Source organism: Panicum virgatum, chromosome 9N, assembly GCF_016808335.1.
Source record: "Panicum virgatum strain AP13 chromosome 9N, P.virgatum_v5, whole genome shotgun sequence".
NCBI classification, from domain to species: Eukaryota; Viridiplantae; Streptophyta; class Magnoliopsida; order Poales; family Poaceae; genus Panicum; species Panicum virgatum.
The window spans coordinates 51,032,435-51,055,036 of NC_053153.1; the positions used below are offsets into that span (position 1 = coordinate 51,032,435).

Consider the following 22,602-nt stretch of genomic DNA (forward strand, 5'->3'; position numbering starts at 1 on the left):
ATATGATGCTCAACACTTAATGCATATATCTTAACACTTATATACTAAGCACCAAACTTAAACATATAATATTTGATTCTGGAATAAATCTTTCACAATGTCTTGGGTCTGGCAATACCCTTTGACATGTTACTCGAATAAAACTGCACTCTTTGCATAATGAATTTCGGGATAATTTTCTTAAAAGAAATACTTTACTCTTCAAAAATATGGACTAGGGACATAAATCCATATCTAAGAAAATATTGGGATTAACATGCCATAACTTAATCTGGATCATTGATGATGTCTTGAGTTGAGTGAAGCCATTCCACAATATGGCTCCCCCACAAGAGTGCAATTTTTGTGGACATTAATGCACATTTGCTAAGAAATATTATTGTCTGAATACCCCATAACTTGGTGGTTACCAGACTTTCTCAAAATGAGCATGTAACCCCTTAGTGCTATATTTATAGCACAAAATTTACTTTAGCACTTATGCCAATATGGCAATGTATTCTGAACAATTTTCTAGGGGTCCAGTCCTAGACTTATGTTTGCCAGATATCCCGGTCTTTAAAATTTAAGGGCAAATCATAACTTAGGTATATACATTACTTATGTCTACACAATATAAGAGAACTTATTGCCCTTAATGGGAGTAAACATAGTTTTGGGGATAATACTTAATACTCCCATTTTCTGGACCAATCTTGGTGAATCTTAATACTCAAATAACGTAAGGAACGTCACCAAGAATAAACTTAATTCCCTGAGGATAAAACTCATTCTTTATAATATATAATTCCCTATTGCTTGTTGTCAACAAGACGTTGACTAATCCAAAATTTCTTATTGAACTTTATTTCATCATTCTAAATGCTTATACCCTCAAAGTAATGTGCAATAATAAGCATTTCTTTTCTTTAATATATTTTATCATAATAATCAATTCCTTATTTTACATGAACCTTATCTAATGAACATAAAATTGTATCTTTCATTATTCCATTTCATAGTAATATTTAGGCATTGTCTCCATTAGAAGAAAATTAACATAACTATTAGAGACTTACAAACTTCCATTCCATGAGATGGAAAAGATTCTTAAAACTTATATCTTAGTTAGGAGGAAATTATGTGAGGTTTACCATTAAAAGATGCAGAAGTATTAAAACAAGGCATAACTAAGATTAGCATAAAAATGAAACTAATAATTCTTAATCATCCTTGCCTTAAAGCTTCTAATCCTTTTGTTACTATCAAAAACTTAATTCAGTGAGACAATAATACTCCTAAACATAATGGAAGCTAAGTAATAAAACCAAGATACTAATAAATACAAAATCCTCACATACACATAAGTGTCTTAATTTTAATATCTTTCATAATATAATTCTCCACAACATAATTACGTAAAGGAATTACTTAAAGAAATGAAATATAGACATATCTAATAAAGTATTTCCTTATTTTATTCTTAGTGGGAAGTTCAACTCTCCCCCTCGAAATATGGACTAAGCGATGGAGTCATATTTCGATAAACTTTCATATTTCGATGAACTTTATGCTAATGGAAAATATTTCCAATAGCCTAACAGTAACCTCCGATCCACTTTTAACACTTGAGGGCTTTATCTTAAACTTTCATATTCATGAGGCCATAATATCATCATACCCATAATGTCTTATGAGCATAAATTTGTTTGAGCTTCAACCATAATGCTTTATGATTGGCAACATGATAAAATGAACTCAAAAGGTTCCAATGACCCTTTATATCTTAGCTTTATTCTTATGATCTTTAGGCTTTGAGAATTACTTCTCCATTATTGCTAGAGAAATTACAAAATAATTGTAACAAGGGATTTACTCCCCCAGATCCTTACTGGCAATGATCATAAGATATATATATATCTTTAGATTGCACCCATTAGATATTGATTGTTGTTCAATATCTTAATTATTAAAACTTCTCTTATAGGAGCTTATTGCCTTTGTCCACGCAATCATAATTGATGACCTCATGAACAATGTATTCTTATGCACTTAGCCTATTTCTTATTGAGGGTACTCAAAACAGCCAAAAAATTATGGCTAAATTAAAAACATCATTAATAGGGATACTTTATTTGATAATTATTTATGAGACTTTAATTATTCTTCTTTGCATCATCTTTGGACAGAAACAAAGTAGAGCTTAACATAAAAACATTAATAATTTTTCATCTTATTATTATAGGCATAAAATTTCTTATGCAAATATTAATACTCAGGGAATGTTATATCAATATAATCAACTTTGATCATGCTTGAGACTTGAAAACTTAATTGATCTGGGAATTAAATAATGACACATGGCTATAAACAGCTTTGGTCATAATATAGTCATAAGTTACATATATAATCATAAAACTCATCAAGTCTCAAGAACACTTTAATCAGAGGCATTTATTTGCGGAAACATAAACATTTGTTGCTAATATTCACTTATGGTTACTTAAACCTTTTGCTTTTAGCATAATTCCCCAATAATACATCAATCATTTTGTGGCCTTGTATAAGAAATAAATCCAAAAGCCATTCATGCATTAAGATTTTCCCAGATCATTAACTTCTTTTATTGATCCAATCCACATCAGCTTTGGCCAGAAGTAGATAGGAACAATAAAATTCTATGAACAAGTATTCATTAATCAGCTTTAGCCAGAGTAACAAATACAAGTCACACGTTATTTGACTTTAATCTTCTTTTACTGATCTGGTCCACATCAACTTTGGCCAGAAATGGACAAGAGCAGCAAAATTTTATGGTCAGATATTCATCAATCAGCTTTGGCCAGAATGACTAATATAAGCCATACTTAATTAAAATTACATGTCTCTATGTATTTCTTTTATTGATCTAGTCCATATCAACTTTGGCCAGAAATGGAAAAGAACAATAAAATTTTGTGAACTAAATACAAACCACCTTTATATAATTTGAGACATGTTTAATGAAAATAACCTAATTAAATATGCATGGCTTAAGGACATGAATCCATTATTAATGGGCATTAAATTATGACACTCCATTATACACAACTTTGGTGGCCATGAAAAGTTAACATTAGGTATACTTAAGCCCAATACTTTAGTTCAGAACTAAATTTTCTATTGATTTGATCATAATCTTGACATATGATTAATCATAAGAGGCCACTTATTTTTCTTAGGAATAAATCAATTATTAACATTAAATTTAACATACTCATTTATCATAAAAGGCATTATTCAAATAATACATCATTTTGGGCAACAAACATTAATTACTTTATTTTGGGTTATTTTTTATAAATAAAAGAAACATGATTTCTTATTACGGAGAATAAGCATGAATGGCTCAAAACTTAATTTTATTCCCCAAAATAATATTTGATCTCAAAACATGAATTATATTAGTCTATGACCATAATATTCTTAGTGGGCAAAGGACTCATAACTTTATTAAAGTAATTTAATAAAATAATACTTAGTGAAAGCAAAACTTAATTATCACATGAATGTTGGGCAAAAGCATAATAATCAATTCCATAAAGCAAAGAATGTAAGGTAATTTCATCACATAATAAGTGCATTTGTCATTCTTATCATTATTTGCTAAGGCATGACAAAAGGTCTTATTGACTTTAAACATAAAATAACAATCATAATCATAATACTTAATGATAAAACAATGTTTATAACCTAAATTTTAGTATTATTCTAGCCCAAAAGCTCTTTTAGCCCATCACTATGTAGCCCAATATCTATTTCTTATTTTCAGGAAAAATATTAATGGAATTTTGGCCCATCTTCATTTTTCCGAGCTGGGCCGATTCCGGCCTGGCCCGTTTAGCAGAACCGCCTCTTCACTTGGGCTCCAGGCCCAAAAACCTGGGCCTGGGCCGGCAAACCGGCCTCCCCGCCGGCCTGCCACGGCCCGAGCGGGGGCCGACGCGCGCGAGCCGTCGGATCAAATCCGACGGACGCCGCGGCGCCCGCGCTGGCACAAAACCGCCGCTCGGCCGTGCCCCCCCTTAAACCTTAACTCATTTGCTCCCTCCCCTTCTCTGTCTTCTCACCCGACGGCGGCTCCGGGTGAGCGAGACGCCGACGGCATCGACGGAGCGGTGCGTGCCGGAGGGGGTGGAGGCACCGCCGAGCCCTACTTGCCAGAGGTGCGTGCGGCCGTGGCCGGCGCGCAGCTCTGTCGAGCACCGCTCGTCTGTGCCCAAAGGCATCCGCCGACCGCGCCCCCGATCTACAGCGGCGATGGCGGCGGTCTTCAGATCCGGCGAGCGGCCGGCCACCTCGGCTTCATGGAGCGCGCGAGGGGTTGGCACTGACCGGTGCGGGGCTCGCGAGGCTGCTCGGGACCAAGTCCCGGGTGCGCGCTCACCGTTAGCGACGGCCATGGCGGCGACCATGGCGACACGGTGGCCGGTGCCGGCCACCGTGGCCCTCAGGTAGGCCCACCGTGCCCCTTATTTTCCTTGATTTTAGGGTTAGGGTTTCATAAGATTGGGGATTTTGTTGCTCTAGGGTTTCGGATTTGGGGAAAACATAGGGTTTTGATTTGATTTGACTTTTTTCCCTCTTCCTTCTTGCTTAACAGTGAAACCCTAGCTTCTTATGCTCACTGATGCGGTAGGTTAATTTAATTTGGGCATGAACTTAAACACTTTTGGGCTAACAGAGACTATTCTTGCATGAACATGATGAACACCTTAGGTATAAGCATAGAACAAACATGATTTGATTATACAGCGAAGTACTTAGAGCATGAACACTTGATTCATCATGAACAGAAGCTAACCATGAGCATCTCATTATGAAATTGAAACTTTAGAGGGTTCAATCTTAGAGCTAGGTGGCTCTGGTGCCATTGTTAGATGTGCAGGATCATCTAGCCCAAGATAGGACCACATAAATTTTGCTGGGAATTGTCACATACCTTTAGTTCTTGCTCTGGTCTTGGATTTAGATGAAGGTGAGCCCTTCCCGTGTGTTGGCAATGCTTGCTTGATTGGATTAGCTAGGGCAGAGGCTCAAGAGTGCAAAACTTAACCCTTCAGGGGCTTTACCCTTTCTTTTATAGCACTGCACACAGGGGGGACAACACCTAGTTGTTTCTAGGTTGATCTTGCCCCCAATCATGGCAAGTCAACAATTGTGGGCTCTAATTTAGCCCAGATCATATTCACACTGGTTTTGTGTTCACATTAGTTCTCATTTACAACAGTACGCACAGAGCGAAAATTGGAGCAGACTTGCACCGCATGAGCCAGGCTGGCCAGAAATGAGGAACAGCCAGGTCGGTGGGTCCATTTCGCATCCAGCAAGCCGGTCAGGCTCTAGCACTGGTGCAGCCAACCAATTACACAAATTTGCATTGATCGAGCCTGGTCGAAGCACGTACCACTGACTAATCAGGCCATTAAGTGCTACTCAAAACCCGACGTGAATATGAAGAACCTGTGATTTGTGGGAACCAGTTCCTCTACAGTACCGTAGAGAGACTCATCCCACTTAGGCCAGTCCCAGTGCTGATTTCACCCGTGTTTCATGCACAGTGAATTGGATGACACGTCAGCAAACGGGGTGACATGGCAGCGAATTGATGAAGAAAGAGAACATCCTCATTTCATCCAGACGAAACGAGTCCCGCACCGTTACCTAGGCTAGGAAACGGGATGAAACCCCCACTGGGCGACTTTCATTTCTTCCTCAGATCCAGATGTGGCGATTTCCTTGGCGGCGGCGGAGCTCCCCACGCGCGCCTCCTCTCCCTTTGCTCCCGTGGTTGCACTCCCGCCACCCCCACCCCCCGCGCCCACTCCCGCGGTCGTGCTCCTGCCCCCGCGCTCGCGTGCCCGCTCCCGCGCTCGCCCCCTCGCCCTCTGCTCCCGCTCGCCTCTCCCTCCGCTCCCGCGCTCGCGCTGCCGACCCCGCGCTCGGGCCGATTGCTGACAGAGCAGCAAGATGCCGATGGCTCCGGCTGCGACGCCAGCACCGGTGGCACCTACTGCGGCGCCGCCGCCGTCGCCGGTGGCTCCTGCTGCGGCGCCGCCGCCGTCGCCGGTGGCTCCTGCTGCGGCGCCGCCGCCGCCGTCGCCGGTGGCTCCTGCTGCGGCGCCGCCGCCGCCGCCGGTGGCTCCCTGGTATGTCTCCTGTTCTTTGATTTTTGCAGTAGAAATTGATTGTTGGTTCTTCAATTTCACAGATCTAAAAGTTCTTCAATTGCTTTGTTACTTATGGTCAAATCTTATGTAGCAAATGTTACTAAATGTGTTCATGTCTTTCCTGAAATTTGTGGTAGTAAGAACAGTCATGTCTGTACTTTTCATGATTTTAGACTATGTTATTTTAGGGTACCACTGCAAATTTCTGCCAACAATCTGAATCTGAACAAATTGTTTATGTACATTTTAGGGGTCGCTATGTTAATTTGTTACAACACCAAGCAACACCGAGCAACACCACCGACCTCCATGATTTCTCCTTTGATGACTTCCTAGCCGAGGAGGAAATTATAAATGACGTCGTCAATGAAGCAACCAAAATTCTGAAGCGTAGCATCAAAGCTCTCCAAGAAGTGGCATATGATCCTCGAAGTTGTCCGAGGAAGTATGCCAAAAGGCCAAGGGAGCAGTATCATCAACTTCTAGTAGATGACTATTTCTCAGATAATCCATTGTATCCTGCCAATATTTTCCGTCGGAGATTTCCTATGTCAAGGCCACTGTTTCTACGCATCGTTTCTGAGCTAAGCAAATGATCCAATTATTTCACTACACAGTTGGATGCTCTTCATCGTCAAGGTCTAACACCATTGCAGAAATGTACAGCGGCTATTCGTCAATTAGCTAATGGCAGTGCCGCAGATAATCTAGATGAACATCTAAAGATTGGTGAAAGTACTGGATTAGAGGCAATGAAGATGTTTGTCGAAGGTGTTATTGCAGTTTTTGGTGAATTCTATTTGAGATGCCCTATTGTAGAAGATGCTGAGCGTTTGCTCAAGATTGGTGAGAGTCGAGGTTTTCCTGGCATGTTCGGGAGCATTGACTGTATGCACTGGCACTGGGAGCGATGTCCAGTAGCATGGAAGGGCCAATTCACTCGTGGTGATCAAAAAGTCCCAACCATAATACTTGAGGCCGTGGCCTCTCATGACCTTTGGATTTGGCATGCATTCTTTGGAGTTGCTGGTTCTAATAATGATATCAATGTTCTTAACCAATCAACCCTATTTATGAAAGAATTAAAAGGTCAAGCTCCTCGGGTGCAATACATGGTCAATGGGAATCAGTACAACAGAGGTTCTTATCTTGCAGATGGAATTTACCCAGAATGGGCTGTATTTGTGAAGACGATATCACTACCCATCACCGAGAATTACAAGTTATTTGCACAATAGCAAGAATCGAAGAGAAAGGATATTGAACGAGCATTTGGTGTCTTGCGCCGCCGATTTTGCATATTGAAGCGGCCAGCTCGTTTATATGATTGGGGACATCTTGAGAAAGTTGTCCTAGCTTGCATCATACTTCACAATATGATCGTTGAAGATGAAAAACCAGATAGAGATGGTAGCGGATCGGGTTCGGTGCGGGTATCCGCGGGTTTCGGTTTTTCGTGTTTCGGGTTTGGTGTTGGTTTTTCGCCCACGGTTTTCAGATTCGGGTTTGGGTTTGGTTTCGGGTTCGGTTTCGGGTTTTGGTTTCCACCCGTGGATATCTAAAATAAATTATTTGGAATTAAAACTCATGTTTTATAATATGTTAATGATAACTTGTTTACTTAGACTATTAAATTTATTGAAAGTTGACTCATGAAAATATTTATTATTTGTTGCCTCTTGTTTATACATGTGAATATGTGTATATTTATCCGCGGGGTTAGAGTATCCATTCGGGTTTCGGATATCCGCGGGTTTGATTTTGGTGATAGATTTCCACCCGAATCGATTTCGAGTTCGGGTTTTCCACCCGAATCGATTTCGAGTTCGGGTTTCGATTTCGGGTTTCGGTTTTGGGTGCACGGAGACTCCACCCGATCCGAACCCAACCCGTTGCCATCCTTAAAACCAGAGGACATTGAAGAGAATCTTGATTTGAATGAGCCTCCAAGTACGATGACCGTTGAAGCACCAGAATTCTCCCTAGAAGATTACATCACATTTGAAAGAGTGAGAGAAGGATGCTGATATTCGAGATATTCCAACTCATAAACAACTTATGAAGGACTTGGTTGAGCATATTTGGTAAAGGTCGAGGGCCAGTCGAAACATATCTTGAGTCTGTGATATCATATATGTAATATATTTTATATATCTATGCCCGTCGAAACAGAGTCTGTGATATCATATATATATAATATATTTTACATCTATGCTGTCGTGGGCTTGGTTGACCATATTTCACATTCGTGTATCCATTTCACAAATACATGTGGCCACACAATTGCGGAAGCACTAGATCACCATATTATGCTAGCAGTAAATGTTATGGATAGTTTAAGAAACTGTGAAATGAAATTATGCACTGGGAGTCCCATTTTCATTCTCCTGAGATGATGTGGCATCCTTGGAAACCGCAGTATGAAACTCATTCTCGTGAGATGATGTGGCATCCTTGGAAACCGCAGTATGAAACTCTGCACTGGGACTGGCCTTACCACATGTCAGTGGGACAAGTCCCCCTGCACTGTGGAGGAGGCTTGTCCGATATATGTGGTAGGTATAGCTCCTAGTAGCCGGCCCTTGATTGGCAACTTTGGTGAGTTGGTGTCATTTATTAAAATAACTAGCCTATGAATCTGTGCGTCCGCACGAGCTAATTAGAGTTATTTTAAAACTAAAGTATACAACTAATAATTATAATTATCTAACTCACGCACTCTCATCTATTGAATATTCTAACACATGCTATAAAATATATATTTGTTATAGATTTCATTTTGCACCACACCTCCATATGTGTTTGATATATATATATATATATATATATATATATATATATATATATATATATATATATATATATATATATATATATATTAGTGTTGTTATCTCTTTCATCATACATGAATACACAGTAAAACTTATCATGGGTAGTAACATAATAATTTAATAATATTAAAAATAGTAATTTAGAACTTAATGTCGATATAATTTAATATTTTATAATAGTTGTATAATTTAGATTCAGATTTAGGAGTTACTTTAACTTTTAATAATGACATAATTGGATAATTTATATAATAATTCAAGGGCCGTTTTGTATTATTGTTTTAATGGCATAGGTGGGTAATTTACACGAAGGGGTTACTTTAAATTCTTTTATAGTGACAGAGATAGGCAATTTAGATATATTTTTAGGGGTTACTTTAGTCTATTTTTATAATGGCATAGATGAGTAATTAATTAGAAAAAATAACAGATCCAATGACTATTATGATTAGAGTAGTCTGATGGATGGTAAGATATTCCTAATTTTTATGAGAATTTCTAGGACTTCTCTATTTTTTAGAGTAACTATTTAGAATTTTATGTGTCTTCACGTGGAGGCTTCAATTAGTAATAGTAAGTTTGCTTATATTACTGTGGGTGTGTTAGGGTGTATCTTCGACCAATTTTTTTTCACTTTTTTGTGCTTAACATGTGATGCTTGCACACCACCAAGCATATTTTGGATTAGGCACCATGCCTGCTACCAGCACCATCACACATATTTTGGATTAGGCAACATAATGTCATAATTCTAGTTTCGCATGTGTGAGAAATTTAAAATATAGCATCCCGGATGGAACCGTACAAAATTGTTTGATCGGTCATATCAGACATTCCACCCATCGCTATCAAGCACTCACAGAGCGAAAATTGGAGCAGACTTGCTCCGCGTGAGTTAGGCCGGCGAGAAACGAGGAAGAGCCAGGTGCATTTTGTATCCAGCGAGCTGACCTGGCTCTAACACCGGTTTAGCACTTTAGCCAACCAAATAAATGAACTTTGAACCGAGCGAGCACGTAGAGCTAAGGCTAGTATTAATGGAAATGTCATCGACACAGTTACCAAGACTGAAAATTTGAGAACTGTACCAGTGGAGTGTTATGGTGATGACACTCTTCTCATATTTCATGATATTTATCTCTCCTCTCTTCTCGTACTATTGGTACATGTTAGCAAATTTAATGTCTATGACACTCCTATAACACTCCCACTGAGATTGTCACTACTACAGAATAGGCCTTTGTTCCAGGCCATTTGTCCCAGCAGCCTTTGGGCCTGGGACAATAGGTGGCTTTTGTCCCGGGTCCAACGGCCAGCCGGGCCAGCGGGGGGACAGGGGCCTTTTGTCCCGGTTGGTGTCTCCAACCGGGACAAAAGGCCCGCGTACCCTTTTGTCCCGGTTGGAACCACCAACCGGGACAAAAGGCCCCCATTTTGTCCCGGTTGGTGTCTCCAACCGGGACAAAAAGCCTTGGCCCCCCTTATCCCCTTCCCTATCCCTCCGCCCGAGCCATTCAGCTCACTTGTTTCTTGCTGTTCTCGGCTCGGGAGAGAGGAGTTCTTGCTCATTTCTTCACCACATTTGTGAAGATCTTTGATTCCCCGTCCATCCATCGGCGCTAAAGGTTTGGGGCTTGTTTTTCTCTTCTTCCTTGGCTTGTATAGCTCATTTCATGCTTTAGAAATAGAGAAAATGTGTAGCTAGCTCATTTCTTAGACATTTAGCTAGATTTGCATATGTAGGGTGTGATTTTCTTTTAGATTTAGATGAGGATGTGGATAGTAGAAATTTTTAGAATGAGTGTAGACACTTCATGTGATGTACTTGTATACATGACCATATTGTGGATAGTTGATTTTTGTATTCATGAATGAATTAATGAAATGAGTATATTAGAATTTTTTGTATTATGAATGGATTATTCTAATACTCTAGTGATGTAATTATTCAGGCTCACATTGAAACCATCTAGAAGCTAAAAAAATCTTTATTTCGAAACAAGTATACGTCGTTAATCTCCATCCAACGGTGATGGCACTACCTTTCGGGAATACACGATGCGCTATAAGCACGTCGCGAATCGGTTGGTCGCATCACCAGCACTTCCGATTGATAAGAAGACAGTATTTGACGCAGTCAGCATGGCCGTTGTTGTACTGAGAGCATATCAACGAGCATGCTGCCTGTGCCAAGTGATGTGCCTATTAATCGTAAATGTTAGTGCTGCGACTGGCCGATTGGTGACATCCTTGTACCGCACCGTGTCCCCCCGAAAGGCAGTGTCATCACCGCAGGGTTGAGGTTACTGACATATACATTTTCAGAAATAAAGGTTTATTTTTCTTCTAGAGGGTTTCTGGATATTGAAAAGAGTGTACTCCTGGAACTGAAGGGTGTCAAAGTAATTAGAAGATATAGAGAATTCTTTCAATTAATTAGAGATTTCTTGAGGATTAATGATACATTTCGTCTTTTTTATATGATTTCATTGTTATTTGCAAGAGTTATTAATCATTGTAATTGTAATAGTAAATAATTTTTGCATTGTAATGGTAAGAATTTATAATTTTGTGGAAAATAAAGGTATTTTTCAGTAAAATATGGCTTCAGCAGCTGGAGAGAGTGGCACCGGTGGGGGTGATCGTTGTCCTTCTGGAGAGAAGGGCACAACTCGAGTAGGTCGTCGGTCCAAAAAACCTAGTACTTTTCATAGGGCAGCGCTCCGTTATTTGGAAAAAGAATATAGAGAATGCATAGCAAGGGGCGAGGAACCTCTGTTTGATCTTGATGATTTATTGCGGCGTTACGGTTCGTCACCACCAAACTCGGAGGTTTCAGCTCCGCCATCTTCTTCTGCGCCAGCAAGAAATCCGTGAGAACATTCTGCGTTCCAACGCAAGGACGGATGACAATAGTTGATCTCCACAATCTTGGGTATAGAGACGAGCCATTTGTCCTAGCCCAGGATGTCGCTCAGGTTTATATAGAGATAAGAAATTTTGTTCCATAATTTTTGGAATCATAATTTTATTAACTGAATTAGCAAATGAAAGCCAATTTTAAAAGAGAAGTAAAAAGAAACAAAAACAAACATAAGATTAGGCGGGAACGAGGGAAAACGGGCCTCTTTTGTCCCGGGTGGTAGATCCACCCGGGACTAAAGGTGGGCCGCGGGCTGGGATTTTTCCCGGCCCGTCAAAAATACCTTTTGTCCCAGGTGGAGCCACGACCCGGGACAAAAGGCCCTTTTGTCCCGGGTGGTGGCTCCACCCGGGACAAAAGACCCCCCTTTTGTCCCGGGTGAAGCCACCACCCGGGACAAAAGGGCCTTTTGTCCCGGGTCGTGGCTCCACCCGGGACAAAAGCCCCCCCACCCCATATATTTCTTCCCCTCTCCCCCTTTTCCAACACTTAGCCTTCTCTGCGCCATCGATCCTCCTCGCCGCCGTCGTCCTGATCTACGCCGCGCCGCCGTCGTCTCGCCCATCGCGCCCCCTGCTCTGCCGCCGTCCCCGAGCGCCGCCCGAGCTCCGCCGCCCCCACGCCCCGGCCGACTTGGACGACGACCCCGCCAGGCCACTCACCGGTAAGCCGCGGCCGGCCGAGCTGTTCGCCGCCGCACGCTGCGCGTCCTGCTCGCGCCGCCCCCCGCCACGCTAGCGTGAGCACCGGAGCTGCACGCCCGTACTGGTGCTCGCACCGCTTCGCGCCGCCTCCGCCTGGCCCCACCGCCACCGGGACAGCTGTCGCCGTCCACCCCGCCGCCTCGGCACGCGTGCGCGGGCCTCGCCGGGCCGCCGCCAACCAGCCGCCGCGCGGACCGCCGGCGGCCAGCCGCCGCCGCGGGTCCCTTCTCCCCTGCGCCTGGCGCGCCACCGCCGCTGCGGTGTGCGTGGCTGGGCGGGGAAGACGCCCCTCCCACTGACCAGCGGGGCCCGCTGGTCAGTGGAGGGAGTAGGGGGATTTTTCTTTATTTGTTGATTGATTTCGACTGAAGCTTGTAAAATCCGTATAAAATCAAAGGAAAATGGGAAAAATATGAAATAAATTTTTTTAGATTTGTTAGAGTAAGATCTATGGAGGAAAAATATCCATGAGAGCGAAATGACCTCTTTACCCCTGCAAAAATTTGCAGAGAACTCCTAACGTCCGCCATCCCGGCCCGGACCCCGCCGCGCGAGCCCAACGTCCCCGAGCGCCGCCAACCTCACGTCCAGAGCCCCGCGTCCTCCGGCTCGCCCCGCCTTCGCCTGTGCGCGCCCTCGCCGTATGTGCGCATAATTTTTACCGGAGCCTATAAACAACTAGAGTGAAATCATAATTTGTTGTTTAGAGTGAAATCATAATTTTTGTGTAAATAAAGGTATATTTACAAATTTTTAAATGTATGACTGTGTATGCATGTATGTATGTATGTGCAAAGTGAGTTTAAATTTCTTTTAAATATTTCATGTATATTTCTTGAATTACTTAGAGAATATTTCTTGACTTCATCCATCGATCGTTACTTAGTGAAAAAACCGTCTAGAATATTTCATATATAGATGATTTCAAGTTTATTTCTTGAATTACTTAGAGAATATTACTCGACCTCGTCCATCGATCGGTACTTAGTGAAATTATCGATAGAATATTTCTTTTATATTTCTTGAATTTTTTAAAGGTTTTATTTGTATTCATATTTTAGTTACGATGGACCCGCGACACACAGACGCGGAAGACGAACAATTCCTGTTGAATATGATTGGCGAAGGTCAAGGAAATGTCGCTGAACAAGCTGATGATGGTAGCAATACCGACATATATTTGAATATGTCCGGTGATGGAATTGAGGCACCATCTATTCAGGATGACGCTGCTGCTGAACAAAGTGCTACTGTACATATCACAACTATACTTATTTGTAGTGACAATCATATTTTCATCTGAATCTATATGAATACTATGAATGTTTTTTATAGCCGTCTGGATCATCGTCGCAGCAGAAAAAGACGAAGCGAGGCCCAACAAAAAAACTGGAAGGGCGGTTCATTATAACGGAAGTTGATCCAGATGGCGAACCGATCGCTCCAGAAGCTGCCGCCAAAAAATTCATAAGACAATCCGGATGTATTGTCAGAGACCACATCCCGATCAGCTTCAGGCTCTGGAAAGTTTCCAATCCAAGCGAGGAACGGGACATTTTCATATATAAGTCCTAGACATTTTATATAATATTGGTCCTAGACATTTTCATATGTAAAGGAATTCACATGTATAGATATGTGTATACATATATATATAAGTGAATTAATTTATATATGAAAACTATCTAGGACAAATATTATATAAGTAACTATATATATATGTATATATTAGTGGAGATCATACACACTGAATTCTAATACATAAGTTTAATTGAAATGCAAAAGTATAATTGAAATAGAAAAAGAATTGAGAAAAGAAAAACATGAAAAAAGGGACCTTTTGTCCCGGTTGGTAACACCAACCGGGACAAAAGGTGCTGCCAGCGCCCACGTGGCTGGCGCACCTTTTTGTCCCGGTTGGTGTTACTAACCGGGACAAAAGGTCCTCTTTTGTCCGCGTTGCCAGACCCGGGACAAAAGGGCACCCCCTTTTGTCCCGGACTGGCGTTCCCGGTTGGAAAACCGGGACAACAGGGGTTTCCCAACCGGGACAAATCAACATTTTTGTAGTAGTGTGGCCTAACTAATCACGTCATTAAGTGCTACTCCGACTCCATCCAGAGTTCAATAAATGCATATTTGATGCTCAAAAACAGACGTGCATATGAAGATCGTGTGATTTGTGTGAACCGATTCCTTTACTGTACCGTAGGAGGACTCATCCCTGTTGCTACATGCTAGTGGGACGAGCCCCCGTGCACTGCAGAGAGGCTGGTCCGATGTATGGGGTAGGTAGCTCCTGGTAGCCGGGCCTTGAATTTTATTTTGCCAACTTTGATGAGTTGGTGCCATCCATTGAAATAAGGGTGTGTTTAGATCATTTTGCATTTTGTATTTTTGTGTTTTTTGAAATGAATCTTCAATATTTGAAGTATTAAATATAGACTATTCACAAAACTAATTACATATCTCGTCTGTAAACTACGAGACGAATCTAATGAGTATAATTAATCCATTATTATAGCATATTTACTGTATCATTAATGTAACAATTTAGTGTCTGATCGCGTCACAATTAGGCTCATTAGATTCGTCTCGTGATTTACAGTCCATTTGTGTAATGCGGTTTATTTTTTATTACATTTAGTACACCATTCAAGCGATTTACAAAAATTTTATATTTTATGTTTTGGATCTAAACAAGGCTTAAATGCTTATATTACTGGTGGTGTGTCAGGTTGTGTCTGCGGCCAATTTTTTTTTCATTTTTTTGCTTAACATGTGATGCTTGCACATCAAACCTGTTACCGTAGGACCACCAAGTACATTTTGGATTAGGCACCATGTCTGCTCCCGCAGCACCACCATCAAGCATATTTTGAATTAGGCACCATGCAACGTCATGAGTCTAGTTTTTGCATATGTGCGAGAAATTTAAAATTGTAAAGATGATAGCATCCCCCAATGGAACCATACAAAATTGTTTGGTCAGTCGCATCGGTCCACCCACCCATCACTGTCAAACACGCAAGGAGTAAAAATTGGAGCAGACTTGAACCGCATGAGCCAGGCCAGCGAGAAACGAGGAAGAGCTAGGTCAGCAGGTCCATTTTGCATCCAGCGAGCTTGCCAGGCTCTAGCACCGGTGCAGCCAACCAATTAAACAAATTTGCATCGAGCGAGCCTGGTCGAAGCACGTACAGATGACTAATCACGCCATTAAGTGCTACTCCGATCCCATCCGACAGATTTCAATATTTGAGACTCAATTCACACGCCTTCACTGGATTTGGGACTCAATTCGCACGTTTTTCGAAATTTGACACCATTGCTGCAAATTATTCTATTTTAGGTGTTTCTTCCTATTTTATCTCTTTTAACTGATTTTTCTTTTTCTTTTTCTTTTCCAGGGCAACTCAAGTGACTAAACTACCCCTGCCTTGTCCTCACATACAGAAATCTCTCTCTGCTCTTCTCGTTCGTCTCTCTTCCTCTTCCCTCTTGCAGCATTGATCGGCGCCGCCCGATGCCCGGCCGCCGCAGCCCACCCCCTCCCCCCGCGCCCGCCCCGGGCTCTGCCCATGCATGAGCCCACCCCCGCCCCGCCCCCCGCCGGCTGCAGCGCTGCTCTGCCATAGGTGTGGCCACCTGGCGCCCAGCAGTCGCAGCCCCCCGCGCCGGCGCCTCCTGAGCCACCGGCATGGAGGCAGAGGCGCGACATCGTGGCCGACCAGCTGAGCACCGCCGGCCCTGCCTCAGCACCGCACCGGCACTGCGGTCTCGGTCGCCAGGGGCGCATGGCGGTGGCCTGAGGACACAGGTGCGAGCGGGGGCGGGGTGGGGCGGGGTGGGCGCCGGCCGGTCGCCGGCGTTAGGGTAGGGCATGCAGCGCTGTCGCTGTTCCTTGCTGCGAGCGCTCGCGTCGCGACAGACAGAGGAAGCCTGGCCTCTCTCCCGTGAGAAAGGAGAAAAAAAGAGAAGGATAAGTGCAGGGGTTTTTTAGTCACTTGAGTTGCCCTGGATAAGAAAAAAAAGAAAAATGAGTGAAAAGAGATAAAATGGGAAGGAACACCTGAAATATAACAATTCGCAGCAATGATGTCAAATTCCGAAAGGCGTGCGAATTGAGTCACAAATCCAGTGAGACGTGCCAATTGAGACCCAAATACTGAAATCTCTCATCCCATCCGGGGTTGAATATATACCTATTTATGCTCAAAATCAGACGTGCATGTGAAGAACCCGTGAGTTGTGGGGTTGGTAGCTGCTGGGTTGCCGGGCCTTGAATTTTATTTGGCTAACTTTCCATCCTTTAAAATAATTGCTTATATTACAGCTGGTGTTAGGGATTATGTGCAGCCAATTTGTTTCTTGCTTTTTGCAAATATGTGATACTTGCACATTAAACTTATCAGTTAATGCCCTATCTGCTGCCGCAACACCACCAAGCATATTTTGGATTAGGCAGCAACATGCAACATCACTGGATTTGGGACTCAATTCGCACGCCTTTCGAAATTTGACACCATTGCTGCGAATTGTTCTATTTCAGGTGTTTCTTCTCATTTTCTCTCTTTTCACACATTTTTCTTTTTCTTTTCCAGGGCAACTCAAGTGACTAAACTACCACTGCCTTGTCCTCTCATAAAGAAATCTCTCTCTGCTCTTCTGGTTCGTCTCTCTTCCACTTCCTTCTAGCAGCATTGATCGGCGCCGCCCTACCGCAGGCGTGGCCGCCCGCCGCAGCCCCTACCCCCCGCACCAGCCTGCCCACGCTTGAGCCCACCCCCGCCCCGCCCCCCGCCGACTGCAGCGCTGCTCTGCCATAGGCGTGGCCACCCGGTGCCTAGAAGGGAAGCTTGGGAAGGAGGAGGACGCCGTCGGCCACCGGAGCTCCATCGCGCCAACGTCCGCACATCGACGCCGACGTAGCTGCACAGCACGACACAACACCAATGTCCTCCCTACTTTACCTCGTTGCCGCACCGAACTCGTCACCCGCAGGCCCACCGGTAGGATCTCGCTGCCTATCCCCTCTGCTTTCCTGCTGCCGGCAAAGTCTCTGGATGCCGATGAGCCGACTGTAGCAGCACTACGATTCCCCTGCCCCTTGTATGCCTCATGTGTTGGGACCCGACGCCGCTCCGCCACCGTAGCCCGCAAACCGACGTCGCCACTCCCATGCGCCGCCATGTCGAGCCTACTTGGCAAGGTCACATCGCGGCCTTAGAACGCCAGGCGCCTGTGCGCGTGTGTGCACCACCCAGGCCTAGACCCACCAAGGCTTCGCCCTTGCTAACCGCGTAGGCCTTGCGCCGCCTCACTTTGCCGATGTTGCTCTGCAGCAGCAGCCGTGCCGCCGCAACCACACCATGGCCTCGCCATTGTCATGTCCAGCGAGCACTGGCCACAGGCCATGCCTCTGGCCCCCTTCCCTGTGTGCCGCAGCATTGCTCACCGCATACATTGCGCGACGTCGCTGCAGGGCGCGCACCGGTGCCATGGTGGCAATCTGCCGAGCACCTTGTGAGCGACCTCACACACACAGGTCACACACACGCACATATACAAGCCTGACCGCACAGGATCGGGGCACAACCACACCCGATTCTCATGAGGTTGACAGCCTAGAACCACCGTCAGTGGAAGGAGGAGGACGCCGATGCGTGGGACCGAAACATCAGTGAGAGGGAGAAGGAAAAAAGGGAAAAGAAGAAGGAAAAGAAGAAATGGGCCGAGGCCCATGAGCTGCTGCTGGACCGAGCCGGGTTTCGAACCAAAAACGCGCAAGGATGAGGTGGGCCGAATCGCCACATTTAGCCCAAGTTACACGTCACCCTTTTCTTTTCTTTTCTTTTTCTTTTTCTTTTCCTTTTCCTTTTTTTCTTGAAACCTGACACATGGGTCCCACCTATCGGTGAGACCTAGAGACTGACACATGGGCCTTTGACCGCTGACCTGTTGACTCGTTGACCTGGTCAATGTTGCCCATGATGACGTCACCAGACCCGACCCCCTGGCTGACATCATGTTGACATCAGCATACCACGTGGCACACCCAGAAGCTGCCACGTGTTACTGATTTTGTTGTTTTCTTTTTCCAAAATTTATTAATTTTAGAAATTCCTTTAAACTTAGAAAATTCATAGTAAATCAACCAGACCTCCGAAAATTATGAAACCAGTTTCATAATTCTTTTAAAATCATGATCTACCCGTTAGAATAGGATTTGAGTGCTATTTGGATACATTGTGCATATTTGCACTTTGGTACCTATATTTGTACGTATTTACAACAAAGTGAACAATATCCGTTGAGATCTCTACAGAAGGGCACAACAAAGTGAACAATATCCGTTGAGATCTCTACAGAAGGGCCAAAGGAAGAGTCAACAACCTGTTGTCCAAGTGTGGAGAAAATTTCAGCACTCATGCTTACATCCCTTTCTTGCACAACTAGCTCTTCTTTAGGTTCTACTAATTTTTTGTGTGCAGTATGTGTAAGCACTGGTGCCTTCCTTATAAGAGGAGTAACATATTTCTTCTCGATTTGCTCGGGAGAAGAAAACTTTGATGTAACAATAACGTTCTCTTCTTGACTAGAAAACATGCACTTGAACTCATCAAAATGCTGAACTTTCTTTGTCGATACGCACTTTTCCTTAGGACCAAGGGAACTGTGAGCACAAGAAAATTAAATTCAGAAGCAACCATATAAGAACTCCCACTGCTCGATAATATATTCTTCTTTGGCTCAAGAACAGAAGAAAATCGTCAGCGTAGGATCTCCTTCATCTCATACCAAGAAGTACAATAGTCATCACCATGTTTCAACTGCAATCTCCGCAACCATAATGACACCGAAAGAGAGAAGCTATGTTTTGCCAAATTTGCCAGCTGGTTTAATGGCAATTCACCAATCATATAATAATTTATTATTGCATCCTCCCACTCATAGTACCCAGATGGAGAAGTTCTTGAATACAGTGTCGGCACAAACTCAAGGTATACATCAAAATTGTAAGTCATCATAATAAATCAGTATCAAAATTTTTAGAAGTATTGTGAGCAAACTAGCAAACTGATACCACCTGATAAGGACACGCTTACTGATGGGGTTATAAACCCGGGGTCCTTAATGGGCCCGCCTTAGACAGTAGCGGCCCAACATCCTGTTAGGCTCACTCCGGTGCAGCCCACGAACCAGTACGGGCAACTGCCATTCCTCAGCACCCAACACGGCCAGAGGCCGACCCTCCGGGGACACGTGGAGGCCTCCCGACCTAGGAAACCCCCGGTCAGCGTTGTACCGAGCTACCCGGGCCGTGCGCTCCAAGAACGCCGCCCCGTACGACGTGCGTGCTGGTCAACCCAGGCCCCGTACGGGCTCACACGTCACCCACTCCCTCTGCACGCCATGCCTGCATGATCCACAGGACCCCCTGACAGTGGCACAGTGTTGGCCGTGCAGGCTGCACGACGCAACGGGAGAGAGCATCAACGAGCTCCGCCTCCCATGCCGTAATGATGGCTTCCCCTATACTCTACTCCATTACGCCAGTGGGTGTGACAGGGCAGCACCGCCTGACCGTGGCAGGGCACCCCTCAACGGGCATGCTGTCCTTCGGACAGAAGCCATGCAGGGAATGATGCACGGCAGTGCTACGGACGGAGGAGCTGGTACGGACAGACAGGATAGGAGACGACTTCCGAGTGACCGACCGAGTGGCCATGCCACCCCTACTGACCAGGGACGGGACAACAGCTAGACAACCCGTCGCCCAAGAAAATCAATCTGACACAAGCCTCTCCATTCCCAATCGACCGGGCGGGGCTCGACGACTGACGAAGATGAAGGACCCCTGGACGGAACCAAGACACCTTGATAGATAAATGTAAACAGAGGGGGCCACCTTGAGCTATAAAAGGGGAAGCCCCCCACGTAGGAGGGGGTTCGACTCCGAGAGATTCAAGCTCAAGAGAGCGTACTGCTTGAAGGCTTGTAAGATCCCCTCTGTACATTTGAGTACCTTGGGCTCGAGCGCAATAGAGCAAGAGAACTAACCCCCATACTGGACGTAGGGCACTTTCCGGCCCGAACTAGTCTAAATCCTCGAGTCTTCGTGTGATAGACCATATCCGATCAAACACACAATACACAGGCCATTGAGTAGTTTGATAGTTGGCCATTTCCTGAGCCAATAGTTTGACGCCGTCCGTGGGGAGCGCTTTGTGCGTTCACTGCTTCGGCGATCAGATGCTATCCATCACTCCATTCGCTGCTCCGGCGGCAAGCCAGGGCGAAACGATCCGCTTTGGCTCATTGGAGTTCCCCGCGATCCCACGCGACGGATCATGGGCACCTCCTCCGTTCCCGCCTTCCCAAACCTTCCAATTTGGAAGTCTGGAGTTCGTCACCGACCAGCTCGGTGCACTCCGCCTCCACGAGGAAGAATCTGCTCCGGCGGCCTCTGAGGAGTCCGCTCCACCTCCCAAGCTTCCCAAACTGAAGCGCCGACGGTCGATTAGCTGGCGCATCAGGAAGCGCAAGCCCTCACAGCCTACCCGCGTGGTGCTCCGCCGCATCGCACTCATGATGGCATCTAACCCGGCCGCTGAGGACGTCAACTTGGTCCTCTATTCCTTGGCCAATGTCTCTCGGCAGCTCGCGGGCGGACCTCTGCTGCCTCCACCACGTTCGTTCTTCGAGCGGCCGACGTTCGGCCTACGCGACTCCGTGGGTACCTACGTCCGGGAGACGCACAAGATCATGCGGGGACACCAGCCCACGCTTCAGTTCGTGGGCATGGCGGGAAGCTACCCCGACTCGGTCCACGACCTCCTGTGCTATGAGGATCCCCTGAGCGATTCCTCTAGCACGGGAGAACACTACCTGGAGGGGGCCTCGGTGCTGTGCCGCGTGTGCGCCATGGCTGCTGCTCCCAGCGAGCCGCCGCCGCCGCCGCTGTCGTGTCAACCGTCGCACACCCCTCCAGATCCCTACGCGCAAGCGCTCGCCAACGCGCAGGCTCATGCTGAGGAACTTCGTCCCCAGCGTAGGAACTCGCCCCCGCCGGCGAACCCGCCTTTGCGGCCTTACTCGCATATTTGTATCACTAACCTAGATCCACAATTGTTTTGTCCATTTAGCCGTTTCAGGTTTACAAGTCCGAAATAAGAAAGAAACACGCAAAAGATGTCACTAGAATGCACAGAAGATCCTATCTAGTATCTCACTTGCAAGAGGACCCACCTGGTAGAGCAAATGGGCGTGCCAAGAAATGTACCTATGAGAATCAACACCAGGGCCCACATGATAGCCAACCAAGGGAGGTAGAACCAGGGAGGAGCCACCTGGGTGGTCGGCCGAACTTGGACTGAATCCAGTCCAAGTGCATTTTGATGTGGAGTAGCCCCTACTATACCTCAAGCCTGTGGATGGTTAGAGATGGTGGGAACTAGCCTTGGAGGCTATAAAAGGAGGCCCTATACCCCACATTTCAACACACACACACACATACACAAGTCTCTCTCTCTCTCTCTCTATTTTCTTGTTACTTGTAACCTTAGGCTAGTGGAGCTACGCTGGAACTTCTCAGTAGCGATCACAAGTCGTCCTCGGGGTTGGGGCAGTCCTTGGCCTCTGGTATCGCTTTGTATTCAACTTGTCGGTACTCTATTCATAATATAGAGTTCATCCATGGTTGCTATGCTATCTTGATAGCTTGTCATGCCATGGATTGTTCTACCTCGAGTTATATGAAACATATGATTAGGCTAGATGATCGGGGTAAGGATATTGGTTCATTGTGCTTTCGAGCATGCTCTAGCTTTTACTTGTCCATTCGAAGGGTGGGAGACCCTAGTGACCTCATACATGGGCGTGGTGCTCGGGTATGCAAGATCCTTTGGATATGATGGTGCCTCACAGAGTGACTGGGGTAGACGGCAGGTGGT

The 22,602-nt window shown here is 45.0% G+C and overlaps 1 pseudogene; it reads left to right on the forward strand.

Moving 5' to 3' along the window:
• The first annotated feature begins 6,645 nt into the window (after nucleotides 1-6,645).
• LOC120689091 lies at nucleotides 6,646-16,070 on the forward strand (annotated as a pseudogene).
• Nucleotides 16,071-22,602: the final 6,532 nt, after the last annotated feature.